Consider the following 26,371-nt stretch of genomic DNA (forward strand, 5'->3'; position numbering starts at 1 on the left):
TTTTTGGCAATGGAGCCGAAAGCCTTTCTCCACAACATTGTGGATAGACACCTGGTCCTTGTTCGTTTTTTGATAATGGAGTATCCTCTATGGTGATTTGAGAATGGCATTCATTAGCCCAATATCTCCCTCTACGGCATCATGGGCAAATACTTGGTATTCTTCTCCTTTAATACCTAATTTTTTTAAACCCTCCTCCTATGGGCAATTCCTTTTAAAATGTCCTGTTTGTTCACAATTGTAGAATGTTCTTGGCCTGGCATCTAATGCCTGTTTTAGTGCAGCTGCCACAATTTGCCCTTCTTCATTAATGTCTCTGGCATCTAAAGCCTGTTTTACTGCAGTTGCCACGACTTGCTCTTGTCATTAATGTCTCTACATAATTTAATATATGTGTTTAAAACTTCATGTTTCCATGGTCTAATGATATCTCTGCACCAACGATTCGCTTGCTCATAAGCCAGTTTTTTTAGTAATAGCATTGCTTGTTCTGTTTTCCCAGAACCTCTGGTACCTGTTTGAATAAGCCTATCGACAAATTCAGCATAAAGTTAATTAGCTCCTTGTATTACTTTAGATAATTGACCTTGTAAACCTCCATGTCCTTGTAAAGTCTTCCATGCCTTAATTGCATCTACAGCAATTTGTGCGTATACGCCAGGATCATATGCAATTTGTTGCTGCTGATCCTCATAAGGTCCCTTTCCTAACAACATATCTAGATTTCTCTGAGGATAACCAGCTGCTGCATTTCGCCTAGCCGTCTCCTTGCAAAATTCCTCATTGTCAACCTTCCATAACAGGTATTGTCCTCCATTTAGCACAACTTTACACATATTAGCCCAATCCGCTGGCTTCATGTTCAAGTTGTTAATGGATTCAACCATGATTACAGTGAAGGGTGCTTGAGGATGATAGGTTGTTACAGCCTCTTTTAGCTACTTCACTGTTTTGAAATTTAAAGCATGGTAAACTCGCTGCCCTCCTACCTCAAATATAGGGCATGTTAATATTTGAGATCTTGTCTCAGGATCCCAACTATCAACTGTGGGGGTTGGGGGCTTCCCAGCATATGGAGGTGGCCTTGTTAGTTGGACACTTATGTCCTCTGGTGATAGAAAAGTATTAGTAGCAGTCTCCTGTAGAGGTGGTTCTGTTGGTTGGACACTTACACCCTTTGGTGATAGAAAGGTGTTAGTAGCAGTCTCCTGTTGTAAATTTCCCCCTGATGGCTTTTACTGTTTTACACTTTCTTTCTCTGTCTGACTAGCTTGAGAGGCCTTCTCTTTTACATGATTTTTTTCCTGTGTCTGACTGGTTCGAGAGACCTTCTTTTTTACTTGAATTTTTTCCTCTGTCTGACTAACTTGAGAGACCTTCTCTTTTACTTGAATCAATATGTCTTCTCCTTCCACTACCATTGTCTGAACTGAAGGCTTTGGACTAGACAAACAAGATACGAAAGTCCACAATGGCAATGTGCCAACTGGCAGAGTCCCTGGGCTTTTCTTTTCTATTCTTTTTAAATCTTCACCATGATGGTTCCATTGTGATATATTTAACAACTCCTCCTTAAAAAACCATGGGCTACATTTTTGTATTGTATCAACGTATGCCCTGACTGCTCTTAATTTTACTGGGATGCCTCCTTCCTCTAACAATTTACTTAACACTTTTTCAGTTTTTTTTTCTAATTTCTGATGCCATATTTCTACTATAATACAACCCAACAAGATAACACCAAACAAAACAGAGATAGAATAAAATAAAAATGGAACAACAAAATATCATTATAGCCTTTCTCCCTATTTGTTCCTCAGACACAAATAGTTTTTCCTCAGATGTGAGTGGTTTTTCTTCCGTCTCACTTGTCTCCAGGGACAGGCAACTTAAAGCAAAAGTGAAGAAAAACAAAAGAGGAATCTTAAAATGGCTACTCATCCTCTCGTCCTGCCCTCAGGGGCGAGCAGTTTACCTTATCAGTTACCCTCAGTCGCTCCCCAAGCGAGCCACCAAATGCTGCAGTCTGGCTGGGCACAATCAGGAGCCACTTTTCAAAAGAAAGTAATTTTATTTTTAGAACCACACACGCCAAGCAAAGGAGCCTCTCAGGAAAAACCCTCAGAGCCCCAACTGCCACCACCGGCTTCCCACAAGCCTTTCCCTCCCACACAAGCCTCTCTCCACTTCCCACAATCCTCCTGCTCTTGAGGCGGATTGGCTCAGTCACGTGGGTGGAGTCAAAAACGTCCCCCAATGAGCAGCTCTGTGATCTGAAAAGGCAGGGAAGCAGCCCAATGAGCATCACCGCAGAGGAGCCAATCAGCTAGATGTTGCTGGGGCCGCTGTGAGGCAAATATCAGCTGGCAGTCTGAAAGGGCGGGGAAACAGCTCAATGAGCATCTCCAATGAGCATCATCGCAGAGGAGCCAATCAGCTAGATGTTGCTGGGGCCACTGTGAGCCAATCATCAGCCGGCAGCTGAAAGTTTGCAGGCAGCTGGAAGTTTTCTGGGCCCCTTAGGCTGCGGCAATGAACAGGAGTTGTATGCACCATTCACTGAAGGTAGTTCTCAGTACTAGGAAACAAATATGTATTTCAGGTGGATGAATATTTCTGACAATAATCTGGTGAAAAGTTGATTATAATTCCACATACTTGAACATGAATGAATTTAGGGAGTGTAAATAAGACATATATATTTCATATTTTGAAAAATCTGTAGAGTGTGTGTGTATACACACACACACACACACACACAGATATTAAAATGTAGCAACATATATGCCAATCGAAATTCACCATGAAATATACATCATTCACAGATCCAAAAATATTCAATTTACTTAAGAGGTATTTATGTATAATGTTGTTCTACTAGGAGGCTCTCCCATAGTTTAAATTTTAACTTCCAACAGCGTTTACGAGGAGTGATCCCCTTCTCACAATTTGTATCTGCCAAGTCAGCCACCTCACAAGAATGTAGGTGTGATGCCAGGTAGGATTCGATATGTGCATATAAAAATACATGTGCTGAATAGGCTACACACAAAGGGAGACAGGAATTCACATATTTGTTAAGTTTAAAAACACATAGATATCTATTTCAATTAAAAATAGACTGGATTTATAACACCTAAACTTTCCATGCAAAAGGCAAGTTCAACTATACACTATGCCTCTTCTGAACTGCTTGTATTTCAATTCTGTTTTGGTTACTTTTCTGCATCGTTTTAGAATTAGTAGTCAGAGTCTAGTAGGGTATAAGTTAGTGTCAGGGATTCAGTATTTCAAATAGAAAATTGGAAAATGAATCCAATGTGTATGCAATATATGTTACACAAATAACTTCCCACTCTCATTCAGAAAATGGCTTGACATAACCTTTGCCCAAAGAAAGACAAAATTAGAGGAGAAGAGTCAGAAAATCTGTGAATACATACATGGAATGGAAAATTGTCAGAAGTTTAAAACTTTTGAGGTTTTAGAGGAGCTTCCAAAACTTAGGGACAGGGTAAAACTCCACAAACATGGAACTCTACTGGCCTAAAGACTTCTGGAGATACTGACAATGAGGTTGGGCACTTGAAATATATGTTGTTGTCAGGAGCTTTAGCTTCCTTTTTAGTGAGAACATCAAAGCTGAGTCTGCATCTATGTGACCTGGAGGACATGGTTTCCTATTTTTCAATGAACATGAGGCAGCAGTGCTGAATTTTCTCTTTGTTGCTAAACTGTGACCACTCAGGGCTAAGTGTCTCCCAATGTGGACATTAAAGCCATTTGGTCATCCTCCAGTTTTCGTGTTATTTCTTGCTCCTGCACTGGGTGTTTTGTATTTGCTTCACGACATACAAGAAGTTCAACTGAGACACAGTGCTGGAGGGTGTCCTGTAATGTGTGGGGGGTCAGGGTCTGCAGGAGAATGCAACAACCAGGCTTCTATTCAACATTGCTTGCCCCCTTGATCATAGAAACCAGATTGTGAACATTGCCCTGAAAACTCTCTATGTAACAAGATGCCTTTATATACAAGGGTGTGCTGGCTGCACCATGTCATTCACAATCCATTTGGAGCCAGTGTAAGATCCACATGACCCCACCACAGATGTTTTATCACACACCTGCACACCACTGCTCTAGGCCCACTTCTCAGCAGGCTCCAACTTACTGGCATCTCTGTTCTACACTATTTTCATGAAACACAGTCAATCAAGGCACTGTCTGTTACACTCATGATCAGCAACAGGACATCCAATGGTTCTCCAGTGCCACCTGGTCATTGGGAATTTCAAAAATTTCATGGTGTTTATCTTTCCATTTTTCAAGAATAAAGTTGGAGGCACTTTGGGGTTTCCATTCATCCTGGAACCATTACATGGGGAGGAAGCTCATTTCAATGAAAGCTCTGAGGAACTCTCACAGGCAAGGCTTCCCAAACACTGGCCAAAAGGTCACATGAAGCAAGGCCTATTGAGGTCTACAACGGGAGGTCCATGTGTCTTTTGACTCTTAACTATGGCTGCCAAGTTTTTCAGAATAAAATTATGCGATATCCTTGCTGAGATTTTCAGTTCTCTGTGGAAAGCCATCCTGGGCCTAGATCTCAGGTTTCAAGGGCAACTCTGATGTGTAGCCTCCTACAATCCCAACACAATTAATGGCAATACTTCTCTGAGGTCAGTTCCAGAACTCAGTCTCTAAGAGGAATCACACCTGAGTTCAAGACCATGTGGACCCTGTCATCTCTTCCAACCGCCACACAAATGACCACAATTAAAACCAAAACATTCCCACATGACCCTCATCTTCATTCGTATAGACACTAATCATAAACTCTGGCTGGAGGTTTCCATGAGGGGCGCAGCCCAAGACAATGTCCAAAATATGCACCCTTGCCCCTCATTTGTCTAAATTCAGGGTGGCCTGAACACCCTTCCTTTGAACCAGGAGTGATCAAATAGGCCTGCCGTTAATGCTGCTCTGCTTCTCCAATTTGAGGCCTACTGACAGTCAGGTATAGATTCATTATGTGATTTGGCATCATGAGAGAACCCAAGTACTTCTGCAGGATTTGAATAACTCATTTGACCCATAGTAATCCTATTCTCACTTGATGGAGGTCAGGAACCTATCAGAGGAAGGCAAGAGACTTCATGTAAAATGACTGACCTTTTTGTCATTTTGGTTTTGGATGCACACATGGGATCTTCTTTACATCTATCAGGAACTGAGAATCTTAGCCACAGCCTCAAACAGGGCCTAGTGTCTGATTAAGACACAATCCTTTTCAAAGCAATTAAAAAAGAGCCACAGGAGATGCCCATTCATTTCCATTTGAAAACTGTTTCTTCAGGCTTCACAAAAGGGTGGCCTGAGGCAAAGACCTTCCTGACATTCAAGGCAACAGAACCATAGTTAAGCAAATGGACCAAAGCAGGGTTTCTCCACTGAGACTTTACTGCTCACACTGATGTCTGAGTTTTCCGAGATGTTCCCATTCCCTTCAGCTATCAAGAACATGGACATGTAACAGAGCTTGGAGGTGGTACATATCTTGGACAATAAATCATGAGCCTATTCTGGAGAGTGGCCAGAATTCAGGAAGAAAACAGGAACTTAGGATGTTAGTAGGTGTTTCCCATCCATAAGGCAAACCACAGTCTATTCATCAATTGAGCAGGATGAATGCTGGGAAGCTTTCTACTAGACAGGACACCTCCATTGATGCATTCTCTTTTCTAATGTCGACAACCACGGACACAGTGGATACACAGACACAGAAAGTCGCCTTGTCAAAAGACTTACTAGAAACAGTCAACTCCAAACCAAACCAACCACCTTTCCTACCTATTCTCAGAACATGAGACAAAACCGCAAACTCACACCCACACACAAAGGCACCTCCTTCCCAAAAGTAGGTCTGTTACTATCCGGAGTGTCCTCTGACTGGTGGGCCATACTATGTTCCCCACAAAATGGCCTCTCCTGTCTCAGATCTTGTCTCCTTGGCCAACTCTGTGATGCTTTGAGGAGCCAACGGTTAGCCACTACCTGCTATCTCAGGAAAGGCTTCTCTTCAGAGCTCTACTGACATTTGGCCATCCTCACATCAGTAGGTACAAAGAATGTCTGACTCTGTACTTGGTAAATCCAAACAAGTGAGCCCACTGGGACTGGGACTGGGACTGGCTCTCGGTGCCTGGCTTCTTGCATCAAAATTTCAGAGTGTTCCATCACCAAGGAAGTTAGGTAGGTCACTTCCTTCAGGAACTGAAAGAGGTCACTGCCTTGGCAACAACTTTGCGCTAACCGTTGCTTCCAAGGGTTCCATTAGATAGAGGTTGCCCCTACTTCCTTTGACAATTTGACTAGTTTCAATTGTATATCAAAATAGGCACCTGGGAACAGCTCTCCATGCAGGCCTGGTTAGGTCAATCTTCTCTACATTAAAAAGAGAGAGGCTGATGCATACACATCCCTTTTTCCTGTCTAGATTGTTTGCCATTGAAGATGGCTTTTGCTCTCACAGGTCCTTCATAGCTGCTGACATCTTCTCCATGGATTATTTCTGCATCAAACTTTGAGGTTCTCAGCAGTTGGAAGATACTCTACATTCCTGCATTGTAAGGTGAACTCTGTCTCTGCTCTTTTGTAATTTTAGATTGAAGCAACAGTGTATGCTTAGGGTTAATAACAGGTTCGATTTGGGTTAGGAATCATTCTGCGGGATAAATAATGGTCTTGGGAACCTGCAATATTTATAGGAATATAGAGATGAAATATAAGTATGAAAACAGAAATCTAGGTAAGATTTGAAGCTCAGAAGTGCATTGGGCAGCTGATTGCGATACGTAGCTTTGAATTAAGTTCTGCATTCATGTTTCAGAAAAATTGATATACAATGGCATAGGACCTTGTACCTTGGATGATTGAATGTAGTAGAGAACATCCACTCAAAAAGGGATAGTCGATAGGATCAGGAAGATAGTCAGTATGTTTCGGAAGAAGAGTGAGTATAGGATTTAGACCAAAGATCATTAGCAATAGTGTTTCCGTTAGAGAGTGAATGTCAATGTCAGGACATGTGAAGGGTCAGTCACAATGTTGAACTGCGGAAAACATGTAGGAAAGTAGATATCAATAGAGACATTAGGAAATCAGGCAAAAAGTATCAAGTGAGTGAAAAAATTAAACATTTTCAAAAGTTTTGAGGTTGAATATATAATCTTAGGAAGAAACAAATATGTAGCCACCAATAGGATTGACATTTGAGAGCATTAGGCAACCTGGTCATGGATGTTTTTAGTAATCCATGTTCAGTTTACCTTTAGGCTTTGGTACAATCATACGTGTGACTTTTGCATTTTGTGTCCAGAATATTACAGTGATAACATGCATATGTAGATCAGGTGACATGAGTATTTCTTCCACCATTTCTGGGAGCAATATTTTAAATATGTATAGATTAGTATTAGGGGTACAACCAGGTGTACCCTGTGTCTATGAATATAGAGATAATGCATGAATAGACCATACTGTGAATAAATAATATAACAGGTTACACTTTAAACAATGTATTGAATTGGTATCAGAAAATATATAAAAAATCTTTTATTGATATATAATCATTCATTCCAAAAAGTAATACATCTAATGGTGATATTACAGTGATGGTTTATCATGAAGTGTGTGTCCGTTTTGCTTCTAAAGTGATAAAGGAAATCGAAAATAATGTGTTTGGATAGAAGTCTCATGAAAAGACCAGTCAAGAAACATGGAGGAATACATGTGTTCTGAAGCAGGAAGTGATTGAAAGTGAAACAAATGCCTATATATTTGCTAACCTGTGGAGGAAATATATATCCTTCGATGTGCATAAACTGAAGAAATTTTAATGTCCCAGTGTTGAATAAAAATGAACATCAATATACACATCATGTCCTATAGGAATCTACTTGCTTTGATGATAAACTGTGTCAGTTACTTTAAAAATATTAGGGTTTGTAAGCACGATTCACTGAAGTTAGTTCTCAGGACGAGGAAACAAATATGTATTTCAGGTGGTTGAATGTTTCTGAGAATAATCTTATGAAAAGTTGATTTTATATCCACATACATGAATATGAATGAATTTAGATAGTGTTTAATAAGACACATGTTTTTCATATTTTGAAAAATCTAGAGAGTATATATATATATATATATATATATATATATATATATATATATATATATATAAAACTCATGGAGAAATATTACAATGAAAATTTGACAAGATTTATAACACATACCCTTGATAAAGCAGAAGGCAATTCCAAGTATATACCATGCCTCCTATGAAAGGCCTGTATTTCTATTCTGTTAGTTTTCTTTTTATCCATCATATTAGCATTAGTAGTCAGAGTCTATTAGGGTATGTGTTAGTGTCAGGGATCAGTATTTCAAATGAAAATAGGAAAATAAATCTAATGTGTATGCAAATATGTGCTACACAAAAATCTTGCCACTCTCATTCAGAACAATTCCTTTACATTAACTTCACTCCAAGTAAGACACAATTAGTGGATAGGAGTTCGAAAGCCTGTGATTACATATGTGGAACTGAAAATGTTCAGGAGTTCACAACATTGGATGTGGTAGAGCAGTTTCCAAAAGTAAGGGAGAGGTTAAACTCTCCACAAACTTGGAGCTCTGCTGGCCTTAAGACTTCTTGAGAAAATGCCTCTCAGGTTGGGAACATGAAATATATGAAGTTGTCAGGAGATTTAGCTTCCTCATTGTGACACCATCAAATGTGGGTCTGCATCTATGTGATCTGGAGGAAATGATTCCTTATTTTCTAATGAACATGAGGCAGCAGTTCTGAATTCTTTCTTGGTAAACTGTGGCCACTGGGAGTTAAGTGTCTCCCCGTGTGGTCTGTGAAGCCGTTTGGTCATTCTCCATTTTCGTGGTGTTTCTTACTGCTGCACTGGGAGTTTGGAATTGGTTTAATGAAATACAAGGTGTTCAACTGAGACACAATTCTGGAGGGAGCTCTGTCACGTGTGATTGGTCAGGGTCTTCATTAGAATGTTTGAAACATGGGTCTATTCCACATAGCTTTCCCCTTGACTATAGCAACCAGATTCTGAACATTGCCCTGAAACCTCTCAATATAACAAGATGCCTTTACATATAAGGGTCTGCTGCCTGCACCATGTCAGTCACAAGTATTTTGGAAGCCAAAGGCAGATCCACGTGGTCCCACCACAGATATTTTTTCACAAACATATAGTCCACTGCTCTAGCCCCAATACTCAGCAGGCTCCAACTTACTGACATCTCGGTTCTATACCATTTTCATGACAACCAGTCAATCAAGGAAGTGTCTGGTAAACACATGATCAGCAACAGGACATCCAAAGTTTCTCCAGTGCCACCTGGTCATGGAAATTTCAAAAATTTCATGGTATTTGTATAGCCATTTTTCAAGGATGAAGTTGGAGGCACTGTGGGTTTAAATTCATTCAGGAACCATTAAATGGTGAGTAAGCTCATTTCAATGAAAGCTCTGAAGAACTCTCACAGGCAAGGCTTCCCAAAGAGTGGCCAAAAGTTCACATGAAGCCAGGCTCATTGAGGTCTACAATGTGAGGTACATGTGTGTTTTGAGTCTCAACTATGACGTCCAAGTCTTTCAGTAAAAAATCATGTGTTACCCTGGCTGAGATTCCCAGTGTTCGGTGGAAAGCCACCCTGGGCCTAGATCTCAGTTTCCAAGGGCTAATCTCATTTGTGGCCCCCTATAATCGTAACACAATTCATGGCAATACTTCTCTCAAGTCAGTTCCAGAACTCAGTCTCTAAGGAGTATCAGAGCAGAGTTCAAGCCCTGGTGGACCAAGTCATCTCTTCCAACCACCACACAAATGACCACAATTAAAACCAAAACACTCCTACATGACCCTCATCTTCTTCCATAAAGACACTCATCATAACATATGGCTGGAGGTTTCCATGAGGGGCACAGCCCAAGACAGTGTCCAAAATAAGCTCCCTTTCCCCTCATTTGCCTAAAGTCAGGGTGGCTTGGACACCCTTCTTGTGAATCAGGAGTGATCTGTAAGGGTAAAAGAAATTGAAATTAAAGTGTAAAAGTTAAAGTGTAAAAGACCAGGTTTGTAAAGTTTCTAAGATTCAAGGCCTGATTTAAAATGTAAAGGACCAGGTATTGTTCAGTTCCTATGCTACACGAAAAATCTGAAATTCCTGTAACTTGTAGGACAATTTCTGGACTGCCCAGTAAATATTCCTCCTGATCGCCAGGTTGTTTCATAATCTAGAACCCTGTGTGGCTTGGCACATATGCATCGCAGGGCCTAAACTAATCAATTTCAATCTGTACCCCGCTTTAGAACTGACCTATCCTTCCCGCCTGACGTGTTCCTACCAATGAATGAACTAATCATGTTTAGGATTTGTTGTTTGATTTTCCTGCAGTGTATGATGATTTGTTAAAGGAGACTGTGATATATGTAAAGTCTCGCCCTCTCCAAAAAGTGTACTTAAGCACTGCTCAACCTCTGCTCGGGGATCTGGGCTGCTCTCCCTTCTTGAGTGAGCACAGAGCCCCAGCATGCTGGATTGGATCCTCAATAAATGTCTTTTGCTGTTGCATGAGCCGTGGTCTCATACCTAAACATGAATGAATTTAAGGAGTGTATAATAAGACACATATATTTCATATTTTGAATAATCTATAGAGTGCAGATTTTTCACAAAACACATACAGAGATATTAAAAAGTAGCAATATATATGACAATCAAAATTCATCATGAAATACATATCATACACAGATCCAAAAATATTTATTTTACTTAACATGGATTTATGTGTAATGTTGTTCAACTAGGAAGCTTATGCATAGGTTGAATTTTCAGTTCCTACAGCATTTAGGAGGAGTGATCTCTTCTCACAATTTGTATCTACCAAGTCAGCCACCTCACAATAATGTACGTGTGGTACCAGGTAGGATTCTATTTGTGCATATAAAAATACATGTGCTGAATAGGCAACAGAGAAAGGGAGACAGGAATTCACATATTTGATACCTTTCAAAACACATGGAGAACTATATCATTTAAAAATTAACCAGATTTTTAACAACTACCCTTTATCATGCAAAAGGCAAGTCCAACTATACACCATGCCTCTTCTGAACTGCTTGTATTTCTATTCTATTTGGGTTATTTTTCTCCATCATATTAGCATTATTAGTCAGAGTCTAGTAGGGTATGCGTTAGTGTCATGGATTCAGTAATTCAAATGGAAATAAAGGAAAATGAATCCATTGTGTATGCAAATATGCGCTACAAAAAAACTTTCCACTCTCATTCAGAGCAATGCCTTGACATTACCTTCACCCAAGCAAGACACAATTAGAGGACAAGAGTTAGAAAATCTGTGAATACATATCTGGAATGGAAAATGCTCAGGAGTTCACAAGCTTGGGCATTTTAGAGGAGTTTTCAAAATTAAGGGACAGGATTAACAGTCCATAATCATGGAACTCTGCTGGCCTAAAGACTTCTTGAGAAACTGCCTCTGAGGTTGGGCACTTGAAATATATGTTGTTGTCAGGAGCTTTAGCTTCCTTTGTAGTGATACCATCAAAGATGGGTCTTCATTTATCTGACCTGGAGGACATGGTTACCTATTTTCCAAAAGAACATGAGGCAGCAGTGCTCAATTCGTCCTTTGAAGGTAAACTGTGGCCACGGCGGGCTAAGTGTCTCCCCGTCTTGACTGTGAAGCAAATTGGTCATCCTAAAATTTTCGTGGTGTTTCTTGCTGCTGCACTGGCTTTTGGTTTTTCCTTCATGAAATACAAGGAGTTCAACTGGGACACAGTGCTGGGGCGAGTTCTGTCACGTGTGGAGGGTCAGGGTCTACATGAGAATTCACCAACCAGGCTTCTATCCCACATAACTTGCAACACTATCCATAGCAAACTGATTCTGAACATTGTCCTGAAACCTTTACATATAACAAGATGACTTTACAGATAAGGGTCGGCTAGCTGCACCATGTAAGCCACAAGCCATTTGGAAGTCAATGGCAGACCCACATGGCCCCACCACATTTGTTTTATCATACACCTGCACACCACAGCTCTGGGCCCACTTCTCAGCACTCTCCAACTTACTGGCATCTCTGTTCTACACAATTTTCATGAAACCCAGTCAGTCAAGGCACTGTCTGGTACACTCATGATCAGCAACAAGACATCCAAAGGTTCTCCAGTGCCACCTGGTCAGGGGAATTTCATGGTATTTATAGAGCCATTTTTCAAGGATGAATTTGGAGGCACTGTGGGTTTCAATTCATTCAGGAACCATTAAATGTTGAGGAACATCATTTCAGTGAAAGCTCTAGAGAACTCTCACAGGTAAGGCTTCCCAAAGAGTGGCCAAAATACACATATATTTCATATTTTGAAAAATCTTGACAGTGTATATATATATATATATATATATATATATATATATATATATATACACAAACACACACAGACATTAAAAAGTAGCAATATATATGCCAATCGAAATTCATCATGAAATATATATCATCCACGTATCCAAAAATATTCATTTTACTGAACATGGATTTATGTATAATGTTGTTCAACTAGGAAGCTCACCCATAGGTTGAATTTTCAGTTCCAACAGTGTTTAGGAGGAGTGAACTTTTCTCACAATTTGTATCTGCCAAGTCAGCCACCTCGCAAGAATATATGTATGATACAAGGTACAATTCTATATGTGCATATAAAAATACATGTGCTGAATAGGATACAGAGAAATGGGGGAGACAGGAATTCACATATTTGATAAGTTTAAAAATACATGGACAACTCTTTCAACAAAAAATTGACTAGATTTAAAACTCCTTCCCTATATAATGGAAAAGGTAATTCCAATGGTACACCATGCCTCCTCTGATATGTTTGTATTTCTGCTCTGTTTGGGTTATTTTTCTCCATTACGTTAGGATTAGTTGTCAGAGCCTTGTAGGGTATGGGTTAGTTTCAGGGATTCAGTATTTCGAAAGGAAAATTGGAAAATGATTCCAATGTGTATGCAAATATGTGCTAGACAAAAATATTCCGACTCTCATCCAGAACAAGGCCTTGACCTTAAGTTCGTCCCAAGTAACACATGTAGAGGAGATGAGTAAGAAAATCTGTGAATACATATCTGGAATTGAATATGCTCAGGAGTTCACAAACTTGCAGGTAGAAGGGGAGATTCCAAAAGTAAGGGACAATGTGAACACTCCACAAACATGGAGCTCTGCTAGCCTAAAGACTTCTGGAAAAACTGGCTCTGATGTTGGGCTCTTGAAATATATGTTGTTGTCAGGAGCTTTAGCTTCCTTTGTAGTGAGACCATCAAAGCTGGGTCTGCATCTATGTGACCTGGAGAAGATGCTTTCTTATTTACCAATGAACATTAGGCAGCATTGCTGAATTCTCTCTTTCTGGGTCAACTGTGGCCACTTGGGGCTAAGTGTCTCCTCATGTGGACTGTGAAGCCACTTGATCATCCTCCAATTTTTGTGATATTTCTTGCTGCTACACTGGGAGTTCAGTATTTGCTTCACAAAATACAAGGAGTTCAACTGGGACACAGTGCTGGAGGGAGTTCTGTCACGTGTGGTGGGACAAGGTCTGCAGGAGAATGCACAAACCAGGCTTCTGTCGAACATAGCTTGCCCCCTTGACCATAGGAACCTGATTCTGAACAGTGCCCTGAAACTTATCCGTATAACAAGAATCATTTACATATAAGGGTCTGCTGGCTGCACCATGTCAGTCACAAGCCATTTGGAAGCCATTGGGAAATCCACATGGAAGCACCACAGATGTTTTATCTCACATATGCCCACCTTTGCTCTAGGCCCACTATTCAGGAGGCTCCAAATTACTGGAATCTCTGTTCTACACCATTTTCGTGAAACCCAGCCAATCAAGGCACTGTCTGGTACACTCATGATCACCAACAGGATATCCAATGGTTCTCCAGTGCCTCCTGGATATGGAAATTTCAAAAATTTCATGGTATTTATCGAGCCCATCTTTCAAGGTTGAAGTTGGAGGCACTGAGGGTTTCATTTAATTCAGTAACCATTAAATGGTGAAGAAGCTCATTTCAAAGAAAGCTCTGGAGAACTCTCACTGCCAAGACTTCCCAAAGAGTGGCCAAAAGACCACATGAAGCCAGGCCAATTAAGGACTACAATGTGAAGTGCATTTGTGTTTTAACTCTCAACTATTGCTGCCAAGTGTTTCAGAATAAAATTATGTGATATCCTGGCTGAGATTCCCAGTGCTCTGTGGAAAGCCACGCTGGGAATAGATCTCAGTTTAAAATGGTGACTCTCATGCGTGGCCTCCTAATATACCAACACAATTCATGGCAATACTTCTCTGAGGTCAGTTCCAGGACTCAGTCTCTATAGGGTATCACACCAGAGTTCAAGCCCAGGTGGACCCAGTCATCACTTCCAACTGCCACACAAATAACCATAATTAAAACCAAAACATTCCCACATGGCCCTCATCTTCTTCCATATACACACTCCTCATAACCTCTGGCTGGATGTTTCCATGAGGGGCGCAGCCCAACACAGTGTCCAAATAAGCTTGCTTGCCCGTCATTTTCCTAAAGGCATGGTGGCCTGTACACCCTTCCTTTGAACCAGGAGGGATCAAAAATGCCTTCCTTTAATACTGCTCTGCTTCTCCAATTTGAGGCTTACTGACTGTCGGGTATAGATTCTTTATGTGATTTGGAGTCATGAGAAAACACAAGAATGTATGGGATAGCCTTTGCAGGGCTTTGAAGAACTCATTTGATTCAAAGGATCCCTATTCTCACTTGATGGTGGTAAGGGACCTAACAGAGGAAGGCAAGAGACTTCATAAACAATGACTGATCTTTTTCCCATTTTGGTTTTGGATGCACACATGGGATCATTCATTAGATCCATCAGGTGCTAAGAACCTAAGCCACAGCCTCACACAGGGCCAAGAGACTGATTCAGACACATCCATTACCAAAGCAATTAACAAAGAGCCACAGGTGATGCCCATTTATTTCCATTTTAAAACTGTTTTCTTCAGGCTTCACAAAGCGGTGTCTTGAGGCCAAGACCTTCCTCACATTCAGGGAAAGACAAGAATTGGTTAGCAAAAAACCCAAAGCAGAGTTTCTCCACTGAGGCTTTCCTTGTCACACTGATATCTGAGTTTTTTTGAGATGCTAGCCATTCCCTTTAGCTATCCATTACATGCCCTTGTCACAGAGCTTGGAGGTGCTACATATCTTGGACACAAAACCATGAGCCTATTCTGGAGAGTGGCCAGAATCAGGAAGGAAACAGGAACTTAGGAAATTAGTAGGTGTTGCCCATTCATAAGGGAAGCCACAGTCCATTCATCAATTGGGCAGGATGAATGCTGGGAAGGTTTCTACTAAACAGGACACATCCATTGATGAATTCTCTTTTCAAATGTCTACAACCACGGACACAGTGGGATACACAGACATAGAAACACTCACTTTGTGAAACGACTTACTAGGAACAGTCCACTCCAAACCAAACAAACCGCCTTTTTTTACCTATTCTCAGAAAATGAGACAAAACCACAAACTCACACCCACACCCACAAAGGCACCTCCTTCCCCCAAAGAGGTCTGTGACTATCCGGAGTGTCGTCTGAATTGTGGGCCTTTTTATGTTCCCTGAAATGTCCTGTCCTGTCTCAGATCTGGTCTTTTTGGCCAAATCTGTGAAGTGGTCAGGAGCCAGCTGTGAGCAACTACCTGCTTTCTCAGTAAAGGCCCCTCTTCTGAGCTCTCTTGAAATTTGGTCATTCTCACATCAGTAGGTACCAAGAAAGACTGACTCTGTTCTTGGTAAATCTAAATAAGTGAGCACACTGGGAATGGTACTGGGACTGCCTCTGGTTGCCTGGCTTCCTGGATCCCAAGTTCAGAGAGTTCTATCACCAAGGAAGTGAGGACGGTCACCTCCTTTGTGAACTGAATGAGGTCACTGGTTTGGAAACCACTTTTTCCTAAAATTTGCTTCCAAGGTTCCCATGAGATGGAGGCTTCCCCTATTTCCTGTGATACTTTCACAACTGAGAATTGTATATCAACCATAGGCAGCCGGGAACAGCTGTCCACACTGGACTGGTTTGGTCCATCTTCTCTACATTAAGAAGAGTGAGGCTTATTCTGACACATCCCTTCATCCTGACCAGGTTGTTTGCCATGGAAGATGACTTTTGCTCTCTCAGGTCCTTCATAGCTTCCTACATCTTTTCCAGGCATCATTTCTGCATGGAACTTTGAGGTTCTCAGCAGGTGGAAGATCCCCTACATTCCTGTATTGGAAGACCAATTCTGTCCCTCCTCTTCTGTAAAGTTAGATTGAGGAAACATTGTATGGTTAAGGTTAATAACAGCTTCCATTTGGGTTAGGAATCATTCTCTTGGATGAATAATGGTATTGGAATTTTGTGATATTTTCAAGAATATATAGGTGAAATATAAGTATGAAAAAAGAAATCTAGGTAATTTTTGAAGCACAGAAGGGAATTGCCCCCATGATTGGGATTCTTAGCTTTGAATTATGTTCTGCACAGGTGTCTCAGATTAATTGATATACAATGGCATAAGACCTTGTCTTTTGGATGATTGAATGTCGAAGAGAAAATTCAGTCCAAAAGGGATAGTTGGTGGATTAGGAAGATATTCAGTAGGTTTAGAATGAAGAGTGTGTATAGAATTTGGACCAAAAGATCTTTAGCAATAGGGTTTTGGGTAGAGAGTGAAAGTAAATGTCAGCACATGTGAAGAGTCAGTCATAATGATGAACTGGGGAAAAAATACAGGAAATCAGATTTCAATAGAGACATTAGGAAATCAGGCAAAGTATAAAGTGAGTGATAGGATTAGACATTTTCAACAGGGTTGAGGTTGAATATGTAATTTCAGGAAGAAACAAATATGTAATCACCAATAGGATTCACATTTGAGAGCATTAGGCAACCTGGACATGGATTTTTTTTTAATTCATGCTCACTTTCCATTTAGGATTTGGTACAATCATAAGTGTGACCTTGCTTTTTGTTTCCACAATATTACTGTGATTAATGTATATATAGATCAGGTGACATGAGTATTTCTTCCACCATTTCTGGGAGCAATATTTTGAAGACATATAATTTAGTATTGTGGGTACAAATAGGTATACTCTGTGTTATATGAATATAAAGATAATGCATGAATAGACCATACTGTGAATAAATAATATAACTGGTTCCAAATTTAAATAATGGATTGAATTGATATCTGAATATCTACTGGAAATCTTATATTGATATTCATACAATCATTCCAACCAGTTATACATCTAATGGTAATATTAGTGTTATGGTTTATCATGAAGTGTGTGTGAGTTTTGCTTCTAAAATGATTATGGAAATTGAAAATAATGTGCTTGGAAAGAAGTCTCATTAAAAGAGCAGTCAAGAAACCTGGTGGAATACATATGTTCTGAAGCAAGAAGTAATTAAAAGTGAAAAAAAATGCCTATAAATTTGTGAATTTGTGAATGAAATATGTATTCTATTATGTGCAAAAACTGAAGAAATATTAATGTACCAGTTTTGAATAAAAATGAACGTCAAAATACATATCATGTCCCATAGGAATCTACTTGCATTGACGTTAAACTGAGTCATTTACTGTAGCAATATTAGGATTTGTATGCACCATTCACTGAAGTTAGTTTTCAGTATTATTAAAAAAATATGTATTTCAGGTGGATTAATATTTCTGAGAATATACTTATGAAAAGCTTAATTTAAATCCACATTCATGAACATCAATGAATTTAGAGAGTTATAATAAGACACATACATTTCATATTTTGTAAAATCTGGAGAGTTTATACATATATATATGCACACACACACACACACACACACACACACACACATGTATACATTAAAAAGTAGCGATATATATACCAATCGAAATACATCATGAATTATATATCATCCACAAATCCAAAAATCTTCATTTTTCTGAACATCGATTTATGTATAATGTTGTTCAACTAGGGAGCTCACCCATAGATTGAATTGTAAGTTCCAACAGTATTTAGGAGGAGTGATCTCTTCTCACAATTTGTATTTGCAAAGTCAGCAACCTCACAATTATGTACGTGTGATACCAGGTAGGATTCTATATGTGAATATAAAAATACATGTGCTGAATAGGGTACAGAGAAATGGAGACAGGAATTCTCATATTAGTTAACTTTAAAAACACATGGAGAAGGGAGTGGCAGAGCCGCCAACCGTGCCTGTAAGGTAGTCAGCCCTGCGAGCCACTCGTAGAACAGGCCTAACGGCCCGACATCGTGAAAGACACTTCGCCCTGGTTGGGGGTTGGGCAGAGCCGCTGCACGCCTTCAAGGAACGCGGACATGCGACCCACAGGCAGAACAGGCCCAGACACCCGTGCAGGGGCAGAGACACCCCTTGCGACTTCAAGATAGGTGAACCTGCGACCCACCGGTTGAAGCGGCCCAGCTGCCTTCAGAGGGGCAGAGCCAGCCCCCGCGCCTGTTAAGTAGACGGACCTGCGAACACCGACAGACCAGGCGCTAGGCCCCGCCAGGGTGCTAGACACATAACCAGGTTTGGGGAGGGGCCGAGCCGCTGCCCGTGCCTGCAAAGCAGGTGGACATCTCACCCACAGGCAGAACAGACCCAGCGACCTACCAGTGTGGTAGACACATCGCCATAGTTTGGGGGGGGCAGAGATGCCTCTTGCGCCTGCAATGTAGACAGCCCTGCAACCCACAGACAGAAGAGGCCCAGCGGTGCGCAGAGGGGCAGAGCCGATGCCTGCGCCTGCAAGGTAGGTGGACCAGTTATCCACTGGCTGAACAGGACCAGCACCCGCAGAGGGGTAGATCAACTGCCCGCTCCTGCAAGGTAGGCGGACCAGCTACCAACCGGCAGAACAGGCCCAGCGGCCTGCTGGTGTGGTAGGCACATTGCCCCAATTGGAGGAGGGGCAGAGCTGCTGTTTACGCCTGTGAGGGAGACTTTTCAAGAATACAAAAGCAATATAAACATTTAGGGGTAAAATTCAATAACACAAAAGTTTCACCAAGCAGAAAGAAACGTGAACAGTAGGGAAAGACAAGGAAACAAAGGACCACAAGCAATGCAGGTCAACTCAACATTAGAAGAGGTAATATCTGCAGCAGATGGAATGTCAGATAAAGAATTCAGGATATACTTGCGTAGGATGATCTGGAGTCTCCAGGGAGACATTAGACAGCAAAATCAGACAATGAAAGATCACTTTGACAATGAATTACATAAACAAATACAAGAAGCAAAAGATCAAGTATACAGGGAGATAGAGGTTATAAAAAACAAACAAAAAGAAATGCAGGAAACAATAAACCAACTTAAAAACACAATTGAGAATACTACCAGCAGAGTAGATCACTTAGAAGAAAGAACATCAGACAATAAAGACAAAGTATTTCAACTTGAAAAGACATAGACAGCTCAGCAAGACTGTTAAGAAACCATGAGCAGAACATCCAAGAAATAAGGGATAACATGAAGAGACCAAACTTAAGAGTAATTTGGATACAGGAAGGTATACAGGTCCAAACCAAAGGATTGAGCAATCTATTCAATGAAATAATATGAGAAAACTTTCCAGACATGAAGAATGAGACAGAATCCCAAATCCTAGAAGCCTACAGGACGCCAAATGTGCAAAATCATAAGAGATAAACACCTAGACATATTATAATGAAGATGCCAAACATACAGAATAAAGAGAGAATTTTAAAAGCTACAAGAGAAAGGAAGCAGATTACATTTAGGGGTCAACCAATTAGGATAACAGCTGATCTTTCAACACAGACTCTGAAAGCTAGAAGATCCTGGAATAACATTTTTCAATCACTGAAAGAAATTGGGTTCCAACCAAGAATTGTGTATCCAGCGATTTTAAGCTTCAGGATGGAAGATGAAATTAAAACCTTCCATCATAAACAAACGTTAAAAGAATTTGCAGCTAGAAAACCATCTCTTCAAAAGATCCTTGGCAAAACATTATAGGAAGACGAAATGGAAAATAACAATGAAAACCAACAGTGGGAGGTAGTACAGTAAAGGGGCGAAAAATAATCAAAGAGAAAAACAAACCATATTTGGTAACATAAATAAAAAAATATGGCTGGAAGAACAACCCATATCTCAAAAATAATCCTAAATGTTAATGCCTTAAACTCACCAATTGAGAGACACAGGCTAGTAGAATGGATCACGAAAGAAGACCCAAAAATTTTCTGCATACAGGAGACGCATTTGATAGGAAAAGACATATATAGACTAAAGGTGAAAGGTTGGGAGAAATCATATCACTCATATTGACTTCGGAAACAAGCAGGAGTGTCCATACTCATATCAAATAAAATAGATTTCAAGACAAAATTAATCAAAAGGGATAAAGAGGGACACTACATACTGTTCAAGGAAACCATACACCAACAAGACATAACAATCATAAATATATATGCCCCAAACAATGGTTCAGCTATGTTAATCAAACAAACTCTTCTCAAGTTCAAGAGTCTGGTAGACCACCATACAATAATCATGGGAGATTTCAACACACCTCTCTCACTACTGGACAGATATTCCAAACAAAAGTTGAATTAGGAAACTATAGAACTCAATAACACAATTAATAACATAGACTTATTGACATATATAGAATATACCACCCAACATCAAGCACTTACACTGTTTTCTCAGCAGCACATGGATACCTCTCAAAAATAGATCATATATTATGTCACAGAACAACTCTTAGACAATATAAAGGAGTATAGATAATACTAGGCATCTTATCTGATCATAATGGAATGAAACTGAAAATCAACAATAAAAGAAGGAAGGAAAATTCATGCATCACTTGGAGAATGAACAATACGTACTGAATGATCAATGGGTTATTGAAGACATCAAGGAGAAAAAAAAATTCTTAGAGATAAATGAAAAAGACAGACAGAACATATCAGAATCTATGGGACACATTGAAAGCAGTTCTAAGTGGAAAATTCATTGCTTGGAGTTCTTTCCTTAAAAAAAGAAAAAAAAAACAACAAATAAATGATCTCATAGTTTATTTCAAAATCCTAGAAAAAGAAGAGCAAAACAATAGCAAAAGAAGTAGAAGGCAAGAAATAATTAAAATCCGAGCTGAAATTAATGAAATCGAAACAAAAGAAACAATTGAAAAAAATGACAATATTAAAAGTTGAAAAATTAATAAAATCGACAGACTCTTAGCCATGTTAATGAAGAGAAGAAGAGAGGGAACTCAAATTACTATCATAAGGGATGAAAATGGCAATATCACAACAGACACTTCTGAAATACAGAAGATAATCAGAAATTATATTGAAACCTTATAACCAATAAATTAGAAGATAGTGAATTCATCGATAAATTTCTTAAGTCATATGATCATCCCAGATTGAGTCAGGAGGATATAGACAACCTAAGCAGACCAATATCAATTGAGAAAATAGAAGAAACCATCCAAAGACTACCAACTAAGAAAAGCCCAGGACCGAATGGGTACACAGCAGAGTTTTACAAAAACTTTAAAGAGGAACTAATACGAATTCTTTTTAAGATATTTCAGAAAATAGAAAAATAGAGAGAACTTCCAAATTCATTCTAGGTGGCCAATATCACCCTGATTTCTAAACCAGACAAAGACACTTCAAAGAAACAAATGTACAGACCAATCTCTCTAATGAACCTAGATGCAAAAATCCTCAATAAAATTCTGGTGAATCAGATACAAAAACATATTTAAAAAATTGTGCAACATGATCAAGTAGGATTCATCCCTGGGATACAAGGCTGGTTCAAGATACGGAAATCAATAAATGTTATTCACCACATCAATAGACTTAAAAAAAAGAACCATATGATCACCCCAATTGATGCAGAAAAAGCATTCAACAACGTACAGCATCCCTTTATGTTCAAAACTCTTGAAAAACTGGGATAACAGAAACATACCTCAATATTGTAAAAGCAATCTATGCTAAGCCTCAGGCTAATATCATTCTGAATTGAGAAAAAATTGAAGGCATTCCCTCTAAAATCTGGAACAAGACAGGGATGCCCTCTCTCACGATTTCTGTTCAACATAGTTCTCGAACACTGGCCAGAGCAATTAGACAAATGAAAGAAATTAAAGGCATAAAAATAGGAAAAGAAGAACTTAAATTATCACTATTTGCAGATGACATGATTCTATACCTAGCAGACCCAAAAGGGTCTACAAAGAAACTATTAGTGATAATAAATGAATTCAGCAAAGTGGCATGATATAAAATCAACAATTATAAATCAAAAGCATTCCTGAATATCGCAACAAATCCTCTGAAACGGAAATGAGGACAACCACTCCATTCAGAGTATCCTCAAAAAAAAAAAAAATATTTGGTTATCAACGTAACAAAAGATGTGAAAGACTTACACAATGAAAACTACAGAACCCTAAAGAGAGAAATAGAAGAAGATCTTACAAGATGGAAAAATATACCCTGTTCATGAATAGGCAGAATTAACATCATCAAAATGGCGATATTACCAAAAGTTCTCTATAGGTTTAATGCAATGCCAATCAAAATCCCAACGGCATTTCTTTTAGAAATAGATAAAATAATTATGAAATTTATATGGAATAATACAAGACCCAGTATAGCAAAGACAACTCTAAGCAGGAAATGTGAATCAGGCGGTATAGCGATACATGTCCTCAAACTATACTACGAAGCAATAGTAACAAAAAGAGCATGGTACTGGTACCAAAACTGGTGGGTGGACCAATGGTACTGAATAGAGGACACAGAAATCAATCCACAAAATTACAGCAATCTTATATTTGATAAACGAGCAAATAGCATAAAATGAAGGAAGGATAGCATCTTCAACAAATGGTGCTGGTAAAACTGGAATTACATATGTTACAAAATGAAACTGAATCCCTTTCTCTCGCCATGCACAAAAGTTAACTCAAAATGGATCAAGGAGCTTGATATCAAATCAGAGACACGGCATCTGATAGAAGAAAACTTTGGCTATGATCTACATACTGTGGGGTCGGGATCCAAATTCCTCAACAGGACACCCATAGCATAAGAGTTAATAATTAGAATCTACAAACAGGACTTTCTCAAACTAAATAGATTTTTTCTCAGAAAAAGAAACAATAAGAGAGGTAAAAAGGGAGCCTACATCCTGGGAACAAATCTTTACTCCTCATACTTCAGATAGAGCCCTAATATCCAGAGTTATACAAAGAACTCAAAAAATTAAACAATAAGCAAATGAATTACCCAATCAACAAATGGGCCAAGGACCTCAACAGACACTTCTCAGAGGAGGACATACAATTAATCAATAAGTACATCAAAAAATTCTCACCATCTCGAGCATTCAGAGAAATGCAAAACAAACCCACCCTAAGATACAATCTCACTGCAGTAAGCTTGGCAGCCATTTGGAAGTCAAACAACAACAAGTGCTGGCGAGGATGTAGGGAAAAGGGTACACCTGTACATTGCTGGTGGGACTGCAAATTGGTGCAGCCAATTTGGAAAGCAGTATGGAGATTTCTTGGAAAGTTGGGAATGGAACCAACATTTGACCCAGCAATTCCCCTTCTCGGTCTAATCCCTATAGACCCCAAAAGTGCATGCTACAGGGACACTATGTTCATAGCAGCACAATTCACAATAGGAAGACTCTGGAACCAACCTAGATGCCCTTCAATAGATGAATGGATTTAAAAAATGTGGCATTTATACACAATGGAGTATTACTCTGCATTAAAAAAATGACAAAATCATACAATTTGCAGAGAAATGGATGGCATTAGAACATATTATGCTACGTGAAGATAGCCAATCACTAAAAAACAAATGCAAATGTTTTCTTTGATATAAGGAGAGTAACTAAGAACAGAGTTGGGAGGAAGAGCATGAGAAAATGAGTAACATTAAACAGGAGTGAGAGGTGGGAGGGAAAAGGAAAGAGAAGGAAAATTGCATGGGAATGGAAGGAAACCCTCATGGTTATACAAAATTAAATACAAGAGGTAGTGAGGGGAAAGGGGACAAAAACAAGGGGAAGAAATGAATTACAGTAGATGGGGTAGAGAGAGAGGATTGGAGGGGAGGGGATGGGAGATAGTAGAGGACAGGAAAGGCAGCAGAATACAACAGACACTAGTATAGCAATATGTAAAATAGTGGATGTGTAACTGATGAGATGCTGCAATCTGTATACGGGGAAAAATGGAAGTTCATAACCTACTTGAATCAAAGTGTTAAATATGACACGTCAAGAACTATGTAATGTTTTGTAGAACCAACAATAAATATTAAGGGAAGAAAAACACATGGAGAACTATTTCAATGAAAAATTGACTATGTTTATAACACCTACACTTTAAAATGCAAAAGGCAAGTCCAACTATACACCATGCCTCTTCAGAAATGCTTGTATTTATTTTCTGTTTGGGTTATTTTTCTCCATCATATTAGGATTAGTAGTCAGAGTTTGGTAGGGTATGCGTTAGTGTCAGGGATTTAGTCTTTGGAATGGAAAATTGGAAAATGAATCCAATGTGTATGCAAATATGTGCTACACAAAAATCTTCCCACTCTCATCCAGAACAATGCCTTGACGTTACCTTCACGCCAAATAAGAAACAATTAGAGGAGAAGAGTTAGAAAATCTGTAAATACATATCTGGAATGGAAAATATTCAGGAGTTCACAAACTTGGAGGTGGTAGAGGAGTATCCCAAAGTAAGGGACAGGGTAAACACTCCACAAACATGGAGGTCTGCTGGCCTAAAGACTTCTAGAGAAACTGCCTCTGAGGATGGGCACTTGAAATATATGTTGTTGTCAGTAGCTTTAGGTTCCTTTGTAGTGAGATCATCAAAGTTGGGTCTGCATCTATGAGACCTGGAGGACATTCTTTCTTGCTTTCCAATGCACATGAGGCAGCAGTGCTGAATTCTCTCTTTGTATGTAAACTTTGGCCACTGGGGTCGAAGTGTCTCCCCGTGTGGACTGTAAAGCCTTTTGTTCATCCTTCACTTTTTGTAGTGTTTCCTGCTGCAGCACTGGGAGTTTGGTATTTGCCTCACGAAATACAAGGAGTTCAACTGGAACACAGTCCTGGAGGGAGTTCTGTCATTTGTGGTTTTTCAGGGTCTACAAGAGAATGCACCAACCAGGCTTCATTCCCACATAGCTTGCCCCCTTGTCCATAGTAACCTGATTCTGCACATTGCCCTGAAAACTATCCATTTAACAAGACACCTTTACATATAAGTGTATGGTCACTGCACCGTGTCAGTGACAAGCCATTTGGAAATCAATGGCAAATCCACATGACACAACCACAGATGATTTATCACAGACATGCACACCACAGCTCAGGGCCAACTACTCAGGAGGGTCCAACTTAATGGCATCTCTGTTATACATCATTTTCATAAATCGCAGTCAATCAAGGAACTGTCTGGTACACTCATGATCAGCAAGAGAACAACCAATGGTTCTCCAGTGCCACTTTGTCATTGGGAATTTCAAAAACATCATGGTATTTATCTATCCATTTTCTAAGGATGAAGGTGGAGAAACTGTAGGTTTCAATTCATTCAGGAACCATTAAATGGTGAGGAAGCTAATTTCAATGAAATCTCTGGAGAATACTCACAGGCAAGTCTTCCCAAGAGTGGCCAAAAGGTCACTTGAAGCCAGGCACATTGAGGTCTACAATGTGAGTTCCATGTGTGTTTTGACTCTCAACTATGGCTTCCAAGTGTTTCAGAATAAAATCATTTGATATCCTAGCTGAGACTCCTAGTGTTCAGTGGAAAGCCACTGTAGGCCTAGATCTCAGTTTCCAAGGGTGACTCTCATGCGTGGCCTCCTAAAATCTGAAAACAATTGATATAAATACTTCTCTGAGGTCAGCTCCAGAACTCAGTGTCTAAGGAAAATCACACCAGAGTTCAAGCCCAAGTGGACCCAGTCATCTCTTCCAACCGCCACACAAATGTACACAATTAAAACCCAAACACTCCCACATTTCCCTCATCTTCTTCCATATAGACACTCATCATAACCTTTGGCTGGATGTTTCCATGAGGGGTGCAGCCCAAGACA

This window comes from Callospermophilus lateralis, chromosome 9, assembly GCF_048772815.1.
Source record: "Callospermophilus lateralis isolate mCalLat2 chromosome 9, mCalLat2.hap1, whole genome shotgun sequence".
Classification (NCBI taxonomy): Eukaryota; Metazoa; Chordata; class Mammalia; order Rodentia; family Sciuridae; genus Callospermophilus; species Callospermophilus lateralis.